Source organism: Hemitrygon akajei, chromosome 3 (assembly GCF_048418815.1).
Source record: "Hemitrygon akajei chromosome 3, sHemAka1.3, whole genome shotgun sequence".
Classification (NCBI taxonomy): domain Eukaryota; kingdom Metazoa; phylum Chordata; class Chondrichthyes; order Myliobatiformes; family Dasyatidae; genus Hemitrygon; species Hemitrygon akajei.
This window is the reverse complement of record NC_133126.1, coordinates 132,973,954-132,985,428: the sequence shown is the minus strand read 5'-3', so window position 1 is coordinate 132,985,428 and position 11,475 is coordinate 132,973,954. Positions and strand designations below refer to the sequence as shown.

The following is an 11,475-nucleotide window of genomic DNA, read 5'->3' as shown; positions in this document are numbered from 1 at the left end:
TGTGAGGAAAGTCACTGATCTGATTTTATTTTCTCTCTCCTGAGGGTTCTATTTGACTTCTGAACATTTCCAGTATTTCTATTTTATTTTAGGACATTCAGAAATAATGCTCAACAAATATTTCTTCAAAAAGCTAGCTGTGCTCAGTTTCATCTCAAAGAAAATATTTCCTCTGCTCTTGTTCAGAAAGCTGGACAAAATTTCTTTCTATTCACTCTCAGTAGTAACTATCTTTTGTAGCAATAGTTTTTTTCTGAGATTCCATCGAACTCACACACATGATCCTGTCACTGCCAAGAGTATAATTGGAGAAGAGGGTTGGAGCAGCGATTGTACTTCAACCAACCTTGTTGATCTTTGTGCCGGTGGGTCTTTGACCAGCAGGTGTCTTGTCCAGATTGAGGCTCATTTCTAGTGCCCAGCCTGGCATCAGGTGGAGCTCAACCCAACATTCATGGGAAAATGGTCCTTTGCTGACTGGCTCCAGGGTGCAGTGAATATAGTCCTTGAAACTTCAGTACAACTCACACACTACTCCGTGTACTATGGTGCTTCAAGGTAAACTGGTTGATCATGGTTTACAATGCTAGATTTCCAGCATCTACAGTACTTTACTTTTGAATTTATGTTTCTTTTCCAGTCTTCCATTTAATTTTGGTGTGCAGAGGGGCATTGTATGCCAGACCTGGTACTGTCAATAATGCTGCTGCAGGACAAACCGTGATGTTCCCCATAGAATACCAAAGCAACGAAGATCAGTACGATGTTACCTTTAGATTAACATTTCCACAGCACTTTAACATTCTCATATGGACATCCAATAATCCAGACAATCTGCATATTGTGCATCCACAAATAAACACAGAGCTACAATCAAAAATGGATCGGTGGTGTTATATGATATACAAGTTAGTGACAGTGGAGAATATCAAATACGAATCGACTACTATGGGGTAGAACTGAAAAACCATGATCAAAGTACTTTCACGATTCAAGTCTTTGGTAAGTATTCATTCCTCGTACTTTTCTATCAAAGTTCAAAGTACATTTATTATCAAAGTATGTATACATTAAACAACATTGAGATTCGACTCCCAACAGGAAGCCATGAAGCAAAAAATCCCAAAAACAAAGTAGAGATAGAGACAGATATCTGTTTTAACACCCAATGTGCAGAGGATAACAAAACACATTATCACCATAAGAAAATAAAAGAATGAAATAACCCATGACAAAAGACCAAACACCCAATGTTCAAAGAAAATAAAAACATCCTGCAAACAGTAACCGCAAGCAAATAGTGCTTCTGAACTGACATCCACAAGAGAGTCCCATAGTTTGGTGCAGATCCAAGTAAACGTCCTGGAGCAGCGATCATCATCTCCCCATGGAACCCAACAGCTTGACCTTTTCAATCTGGGCTGGCACTTAACTCTCCATCTGAATATCAGGTTCTGCCACTTTGAGCAGCAATCTAAACAGGCTCGTACCTCGCCTCGGACCCCAACTCCCTGACCTTTCCGACAACTTGATCTTTTTTAAACTGGCCCAGGGCTTAACTCTCCATCTGAACATTGTGTCCTACCGCTTCGAGCAATGGTCTGAACTGACTTGTACCTCGCACCAGGCCTTGACACCCTGACCTCCTCAGTCGGGCCTGGTGCTTAACTCTCTGTCTGAACAACAGTTTCTGCTGCTTGGATACGCCAGAGTTTGCTGCTTCGATTTGGCCTATAGATCTCCATCAACACCTCGTACCCAGTCACATCTAGTGCCTGGACCTCGCGGCCTTCACTTGGCCTATTCACAATCTTTTATGTTCTTCCATGCTCTCAGCAACAGGCCCACTCCCTCACTTTGCCTCAGTTCTGCCACATCGATTTGGCTACAAGTCCAAAGGGAAGTTACAGACTATTACTTACGATGATCATTTGCCAGAAAAAGTATGGTTAACAAAATATTTAGTTGCGATCCTTGTATCTTTAGCCACCAGCCAGAAGTCACAGAGGTTCACCACGCCATCTTGAACTGAAATTTTAAACTGGAAATCTTAAATCTTAAACCAGAAGCTCTTTTTAATGCCCTTGACACCAAGAAAGCATTTGGCTTAGTGTGATCTTAAGGAGTCCTAATAAGATCAAAGTCAGTGGGCATCAATGGAGAATTCTTTAATTTAGTTGTTGGAGGTCAATCACTGCATCAGTTCATCAGAGAATGGCCTAGGACCAACTACCTTCAATGACCTTCCCTCAATCAAGTCAGAAACGTGGAGATTTGCAGCTCATTCTGTAATATTAAATTCAGTACTGAACTTCCGAGAAAACGTTGAATCTTTGCCTTCAGGGTGCAGGGTGTAGTGAGATGTTACTCACCCAGGCTACTGTGATAGCATGTGAAACCACAATCTCTGCCACAAGAAGGGCAAAGGCAGCAGGGACATAGAATGGTCACTGCCTACAGATTCCCTTTCAGTTAACACAGCTGCCTGACCTGGAAATGTATCACAAGCCCTTCACTGTTCCGGGGACTAAAGCCTGGATCTCTAAATGTGTCAGTGGTCTGAAAGTATCTCCACCACAGGCAGCTCACCACCAACGTTGATGACCTTTAGGGAATGGCAGTAAAGACTGGCCTCACAAGTCATGCCTATTTGTTAAAAGATGAAAAGACAGAAAAAATTCTGTTTGATTAATTTAAAGGGTTTAATTTGAAGTTAAAAATATGTATTAGTGTTTTAGTGGATTCATATTGTATCAATTTCCCATGAAGAATGAATTTGAAAGGACTACTGCAGTTTATTCAGTTGTTCCTAACACAGCTGACACAAGCAGACCTGCAAAGACAAGTTTAGCAACATTTCTATTCACTGAGGCAAAATATGCAAATGTTTACAGTGTTATCAAAAAAGCTTCATTTTTTCACATAGTACAATAAGTTTATTGTTGCATAGGGTAGCGTGCTGAAACTGTGCTAAAGCTAAATGTAAGAAATGAACCTGTTTATCCGTCGTTTAACCAATTGAGCATTGTGAAATCAATTGGTATCATTGTTCTCACGACAGAAAGCAAAGCATGTCTCTACAGAAGTACTAGTATAGAATTTCAGTCATAGAAAGGTAAATATTATAATGTTTTTCCATTGTGAGCCAAATGAGATATGCCAAGCAGGTAGAACACATAGCTGAAATTTTGAAATCCATTCAACATTACACTGACAGAATCCTTCATGAAATGGGTAAACAATAAAAATCAAAATACTGTGTTATCATTGTGTTCTCTGTTGAAGCAGAGTTTTATTGGCAGAACATGATTGTACGTGTTAGTGTAAGTCACAATCAAAGAAATTGTGCAACAACTGGACTGAGGAAATGCATACATCTAAATCCAGTCTATCAAATCCCATGGGAAAGTAGATACAAACTTTGGTTGTAGGAATCATCCCTTCCCCAAATTTCAATATCAGGACTTGGATCTGTATGAAAACATAGAACATAGCATGGCACAGTACAGGTCTTTTCACTCTTTTAAACCAATCTAAAGTCAATCTAACTCCTGTTTCCCACATAGCCTCTATTTTTTCTTTCATCCCTGTCCCTATCTAAGACTCCCTTAAATGCCCCTAATTTTTTGCCTCTACCATCACGCCTTGCAGTCTGCTACTATCTCATTCTCCTTCGCTGTAGAGAAAAATTCTCTAGCTGGCTTAATCTATCCACATAAGACATGATCCCTAATCCAGACAGCATCCTGGTAAATCTCCTTTGCACACTCTCAACCTTCAACATCCTTCCTATAAAAAGAAAATCAGAACTAAACACAATACTCGGTGTGGTCTAACCACAGTTTTATAAAGCAGCAACATTATTTCAAGGCTCCTGAACTCAATCCCCTGACAAGTGAAGGCCAACACAACTTAGGCCTTCTTAAACGCTTTATCAATGTGTGTGGCAACTTTGAGGGATCTATGAATGTAGACCCCAATATCTCTCAGTTCCTCCACACTGCTAAGAATCATGCCATTAACCTTGTATTCTGTGTTTATGTCTGATCTTCCAAAGTGCAACACTTCACACTTTTCTGGATTGAACTCTATCTGCCCCTTCTCAGTCCAGCTCTGCATTCTATCAATGTCCCATTGTTAACAATGACAATCTTCTACACAATCCACAACACCACCATCCTTCATGTCATCTGCAAACTTACGAACTCACATTCTACTTCCTCTTCCAAGTAAATTTTAAAAATCACAATGAGCAGGGTCCAAGAACATATCCCTGTAGAGTACCACTGCCCACCAACCTCCAGGTAGAATACATCCCATCTACCTGTAGGCAAGCCAATTCTTTATCCATGCTCCCAAGCTTCCCTGGATCCCATGCCTTCTAATTTTCAGAGTAAGCCTTCTATGGAGAACCTTGCCAACTGCTCTACCTTCATCAATTTGTTTTGTCACTGCCTCAAAGAATTCCATCATATTTCCAAGGACGAAACTTGTCCCTCACAAATCCATGCTGATATCCCAAATCAGATTATGCTTCTCCAAATGCTGTTAATCCTGTTTCTAAGAATCCTCTCCAAAAGTTTGCTCACCACTGACAGAAGATGAATGTGTTCTATATACCCAGGATTTTCCTTATTACCTTTTGTGAGAAAAGGAATCAAATTTTGCACCCTCCAGTGTTCTGTGGCCAGTGAGGATGCAAAGATCATCACCAGAGTTCAACAAAATTTCCCTTGATTCCTGTATTAACCTGGGGTGTATCCTGTCTGGCGCTGGGGACTTTTTCAGAAGTTCCAGCACATCCTCTTTCTTAACGTTAAAATATTCCAGCATATCAACCTAGTTAATATTGTCCTTGTTGCATGTTCTATTCTATATTGTAGGCTCTGAAGTTTATAACTTTATAATGTAAAACCTAAAAGAAAAACATGCAATTGTGTAGTAATGTATGAAAATGGTGAAGAAAATAATTGCAAATGCATTTAAAAATCCTCTTACATTTATGTATTTCAGAACCAGTTTCTCAGCCTCTAGCAAAGACTTTCAGTCATGGTCAGAATGCACCAAATATCACTTTGAATTGCTCCGTCTCCAATGGAAAGGCAGTCATGATTTACTGGGAAAAAATATCCTTATCTGGAGTCATCATCAAGACATATACGAACACAAGTCTTGTGATAGATTGTGCCACTGAAGAGGAGCAACATGAGTACAGGTGCATTGCAAAAAATCCCATCAGTAATGCATCCAGCAGTGAGATATCTATCAACTCGTGTAACACCAGAAATCTGAACGGTGAGAAACTGAACATTGATCTTTTACATAATACTGTCTTTGCAGTTGATAGCAAGGGTGTGAGCTTTTACTACTAGATAAGAAACATTTAATGATCTTTTTGAACAATTAAAGCAATATTAAACAGTTAGTGCATCGCCTTACAGTGCTGATTGTGTTTCAATTCTCGCCCCTGTCTATAAGGAGTTAATACATTCTCCCCATGACCGCATGGGTTTCCTGAGTGCTCCGGTTTCCTCCAATATAAAAAGATGGACAGTTACGGATTGTGATGTGGACTGGCTACATTGACACTTGTGGGCTGCCCAGCACAATCCTCACTGATTTGATTTGGCGTAAACAACACATCTCACTACGTTTCGATGTACATATGAGAAATTAAACTAAGCCTTAAGATTCTTTATTTAGAATATTCTGCAGATTTCAACCATAAATGAGGAAAAAGAACCACTGATAATGAAATCAGAAACTGCAGAAGCAGGAAATGTAAAATAAAAATAGAAAATGCTGGAAATACTCAGCTGGTCAGGCAGCATCTGTGGTTAGACATATAGAGTTAACATTCGAGCGCTGATGAAATCTGCTCAGCCTAAATCATTAATTCTGTCTCTTCCCACGTATGCTGTCTAAAAACAGTTAATGCTCATTGGTGCAGTGTGCTTTTAAGATACAGAACTACAGATCAAAGGAAAAGCAACATATAAAACAACTTTTAAAATGTAAGCCATTGGAAAAACTAATCTTTTAATGAGAGCTAGAGAACAGCCATATTATTGAGCTAAATGTCTGGTACACTTGACCTTAAGAAGCTGAATGGTGTGTTTATCTCATTAATTTCTGTAAACTGTTTTCAGATAAAAGGAATTATCTTATTATCCTGATGCCTTTGGTGATGATGGCAATTTCATTGTTTGTTTTTGCAAAATACTTCTCTAATCGGTAAGTGTTACTGCTCAGGTTAGTATGACCTGTAGAGAAAACAAAGTGGTCTCTTGCTCACAGAGCCTGGATTTCCTTTAGTTTAGGATAATTTATCAATTAAGTAAGTTATGACATAATTTGTGTATTAATGATGTGGCTGATGTCTCTTCTGGCAATGGTCTCATATTAAATTAGCAATTGCACAGGCTTTTGGCTACATAACTGAATTCTGAGATTTTTTTTCAATAATAAATACTCAGTTACATTTTAAACTTAAGGCTTTGAAGTTCTGGTTGTAATAAGAGCACAAAGTGAAAAAGACAGCATAAACATAATTAAGTATGACAATTCAGAAGATGTTGGTGGTGATTCCTTGTTCCTAGATACACTACAGTTCAGAGGTCATTTCTAGCAGAGGCCCTAAGAAAATTGTAGCCTTCCTACAGATTGAGATGGACCGTTTCTCACCATCAACACTCACAAGGGCTTTATCTCTGTAATTGGCTTTTGGAGTAGCATCTGCTCCTACATGATGTCCAGAATCTATGGACCAGGTGCTGCAAGGCTGACCAGACACTCAGTGTTACTGATGACTTCACTGTTACTGATGAGGGTGACAAGGAACATCTCCAAAATCACAAGGTAATGTTAAAAAATTTAGAAGATTATGGCTCAGAGCATGACGCAACAAGTGTGAATTCTTTAAATCAAGTATCACTTACGGAGGTCACACTACTGTCGTACAAAGATTACCCAAGTGTGCTGAGAAAATACAAGCACTGGTGCCTTCCCCAGGCCAAAGGACATGTCATTTTTGTGCAGCAAACATGAGGAAATCTGCAGATGCTAGAAATTCAAACAACAACACACACAAAATGCTGGTGGAACACAGCAGGCCAGGCAGCATCTATAATGAGAAGCACTGTTGATGTTTCCGGCCGAGACCCTTCATCATTTTTGTGGTCCTTTTTGGGATTTGTCAATTACTATAACAGATTCCTGCCAAACCTGGCTGCTGTTCTCCACCTCTTGAACTCATTACTACAGATCAGGAAGAAATGGCAATGGACAAAGCAGTGAGGTAGCTTTCAAAAAGACAAAGGAAATGGTGACATCAGACACTGTACTGTCATGTTATAACCCACATCATCCAGTGAAGCCTACCTCTGGCATATTGTATTATAGTATAGGTATAGTCAAGTCACATCCTATGAATGATGGATGCAAATACTCCATAACCTTTACATCACATTCCATTACTGCTGTAGGGAAAATTCTGCACAGTTTGACAGCGATTGGGCTGTAAAACATTTCAACCAGCTCCTGTGTGGGAGAGAGTTTACCTTTATCACTGATCATCAACCACTAGTGTCCATTTTCAATCAACAGAAGTTCCACTAACAGCAGCAGCACAAATGCAGACGTAGGGTCTTTATTGGAGGACACAATCACAAAATTGAATTCAAGAGCACAACTAATCATGGAAATGCTGGTGGATTGTAGCATTTACCCTGGATAAGGATATACCTGAAAAATTTACAGGAGGACAATCCTCTTCACATATTCTTCCTATCGCAAATCAACAGTCTCCCTATTACAGCAGAGATGATCCAAAGGGAAACCAGAAAAGACCCCACAGTGTCTCAGGTCTACATGGGCACTCTAATGGCTGGACTATACAGCAGAAACTCCAGTTCCCCCATTTTAACCATTTTAACGAGGATGAACTTGCCCTTGACTGGGGTCACCTTATGTTTGGATTGAGAGTTCTTGTACCATCCAAGCTGAGAGATAAAGTGATGGAACAGCAATGTGCTGGTCATCTAGGCATGGACAAAATGAAAGTGTTGGATCAAAGCTGTCTGATGGCCTGGGATAGATCAGCAGATCAGGCACCGTGCTATGTACTGTTTAGAATGCCAACACGGCCAAAAGACGACAAGAGAATCTTGGAGAAGAAAGGTGTCCAGAGCTGTCAGAACCACTTCCTGCAGTCCTACAGTCAATTCCTACAACCACCATAGAGGAGGCCCCAGAGGCTGTTTAGCAGGCTAATTAATTGGATATTTTTATGTTATGGCAGTGTTGTTATACGAAGCAAAGGCAGACTCGTCAGTCCGCAACACCCAAATAGACCATCGAGTATCTATCTCTATCAATCATGTTCACTGGCACTTGGTACATAGACTCTCTGCAATGGTAACTCAAGTGCACATCTGGATGAATCTGGAATCTTATCTTTTGTGGCCTTTTTTGGAGCTGCATTAGGTCCAGGCTATCAATTATTTTGTTCCCCTTACAACTGTTTACAGGAAGTGACATTAGACAATCTTGAATCTTGACTAATGGGGAGAAAATCTGTACAACCTTCTGTACTACTGCTGAGATTTTATCTCTGGTATCCAGTGCATAAAACTCTTCTTGATATCACAGTGATGTGAATTGGCTAAATAATTCTATGATGGTCGGGATCTCTGAATCATTTCTGACTGAATTTGATTGGAAATGCTTCAGTGTTACTTATAAGCCTCGTATCTGGGTCCACTAGAACTGTGAATGGAAAAGTCTCCTCCTGTTATCTGCATGGTTATCCACTATTTTTCATGAGAAGATCTGAAAGTATTATTTACTCCTGATGTACAAAGGCATTGCAGTGGAAAGATCCAGTATGTTACCCATAAGGTAGGAGTTGGAGTACAACTTTGTTTGAATTCATATCTGCATATAATTAAATGATTTCACAACTGTTTTGTAAGCTTTGTATTGAGTTATCAATTTAAACACTAGAATACAGTATTTTAACATCAGTGTCTTTTTTATATATGTCTGAATGACAAATCCTAATGCCTGATATTCATCTCCAAGAATTACCAGGAAACATTTACATTCCAGCACAAAATTCACCAACCCTGACTGGAATGCCACAGACCATACTTGCGAATGACAGCTCATTTCTCTATAGCACCTTTGGCTGATCACAAGCATGAGCAACTGGTAGCCAACCCATGCAATGAATTCCCAAGACGTGAACTTGCAGGAAAAACCGGGACACCTCATAACCACCTGAGAAGAGGTAGGAAGTGACATGATCACCTGCTCATGGAATATGATGAAATGTCTTGATTCTGACAGTGGTCTCCCAAACACTGCACTCCTGCCCTGCGAGTTCCATTTCTGTGAGCATCATTGCTATATACACAGCCTCCTTTGAATCCATTACATATAAGAACATAAGAATTAGGAGCATGAGTAGTCCATCTGGCCCATCGAGCCTGCTCCCCCATTCAATATGATCATGGCTGATCTGGCCATGGACTCATCTCCACCTACCCGCCTTTTCCCCATAACCCTTAATTCCCCTACTATGCAAAAATATATCCAAACTTGTCTTAAATGTTTTTACTGAGGTAGCCTCCACTACTTCATTGGGTCGAGAATTCCACAGCTTCAACAATCTCTGGGAAAAGCAGAGCTTTCTCATCTCCATCCTAACTCAACTCCCCCGAATCTTGAGGCTATGTCCCCTAGTTCTAATCCATTACATGGATTCCTAACCTAGACGCAAACCACAATTGTATCTCAGCTACGTCCATATATGTGACATTGGATGGAAAGACGTAGAATCCTTGTGGGTAGAGTTAAGAAACTGGAAAAGTAAAAAGACACTGATGGGAATTATATACAGACCTCCAAATAGTAGCCAGGATGTGCATCACAAATTACAACTGGAGTCAGAAAAGGCATGTCAAAAAGTTAATGTTAAGATAGTAATGGGGGATTTCAACATGCAGGTAGGTTGGGAAAATCAGATTGGTGCTGATTTTACATCACTGGAGAGAGAATTTGTAGAATCCCTACAAAATACCTTTATAGAGCAGCTTGTGGTTGAGCCCAGCAGGGGATCAGCTATTCTGGATTGGGTACTGTGTAATGAACCAGATTTGATTTGGCACCTTCAGGTAAAGAAACCCTAAGGAAGCAGTGATCATAATATAGAATTTCCCCCTGCAATTTGAGAGGGAATCTAAAGTCAGATATATCATTATTTATAATGGAATAAAGGGATTACAGAAGTATGAGTGAGGAGCTGGCCATAGTTAATTGGAAGGGGACACCAGCAGGGATGACAGCAGAGCAGCAATTGCTGGATTTACGGGGAAGAATTTAGAAGATGTCCCTTATGGGTGGATTTAGAGAAAAACTCGGTGAAGGGGCGTTCTTTGGCCTCTTTACTGGGAGCTCCTCTTCCTTTTTTGCTTCCTAAGAATGGTAATCAAGACTTTAATCCTATTATTAAACATATATTAAGAATTTGGTTTCAGTTTCGTAGATCCTTTGACTTTAATAATTTTGTTCTTTCTAGTAATATCCATCTTAATTATTTTTTTTAAACCTTCAATTTTTGATCAGACCTTTTCAATTTGGAAAACCAAGGGAATAGTAACTTTTTTAGATTTGTTCATGGGCAATTGTCTAATATCTTCCACTCAGTTAGACCTATCTAATGTACACTTTTTTAGATATTTACAAATTAGGAATTTTCTACGTAGTTTACTTCCAGATTTTCCCTTGCCTTATTCACCTAATATTATTGATACTCCTTTTCAGGTCAAACCATTTCAAAAAGCTATAATTCATAAATGGTTATCGTATTTGCATCTGTTATCTCATGATAAAATTAAAGCTGCTTGGGAATTGGAGTTTTGAAAGTCACTTTCAGATAACTAGTGGGATAAAAATTTTTATTTGGTAAATACTTCTTCTATTTGTGCCCGTCATTCCTGATACAGTTCAAGGTAATGCATCAGGCGCATATGTCAAAGGACAAAGTAGCCCGTATTTTTTCTAATACAATCCTATTTGCAATAGATATAATATTGAGGTGGCTACTTTAATACATATGTTCTGGTCTCGTATAAAGTTAGTTAATTTTTGGAAAGAAGTCTTTAAAGCTTCATCAAAAGTTTTGAACTTGGATCTACTACAGAATTTACTTCCAGCAATTTTTGGGATCATTCCATCAGAAGCAGGAGATATTCCTGTTTCTGCTCAACGGATGATAGCTTTTACAACTTTATTGGCTAGGAGAACCATTTTGCTTAAATGGATGGATTCTAATCCAACTACTGTTATTCATTGGCTTACCTCCATTATGTCCTGTTTAAGTTTAGAGAAAATAAGAAGTCAGACATTTGATACATCCTCTAAATTTGAGGAAACTTGGCAACCTTTTATTCAATATTTTCATGTGCTCTGACT

The 11,475-nt window shown here is 39.3% G+C and overlaps 1 long non-coding RNA gene across 1 annotated transcript; it reads left to right on the top strand.

Moving 5' to 3' along the window:
• The first annotated feature begins 669 nt into the window (after positions 1-669).
• On the top strand, positions 670-6,214 carry LOC140723895 (uncharacterized). Its single transcript, XR_012097995.1, has 3 exons — positions 670-1,002; positions 5,014-5,295; positions 6,150-6,214. It is a non-coding gene; the product is annotated as an uncharacterized lncRNA (long non-coding RNA).
• Positions 6,215-11,475: the final 5,261 nt, after the last annotated feature.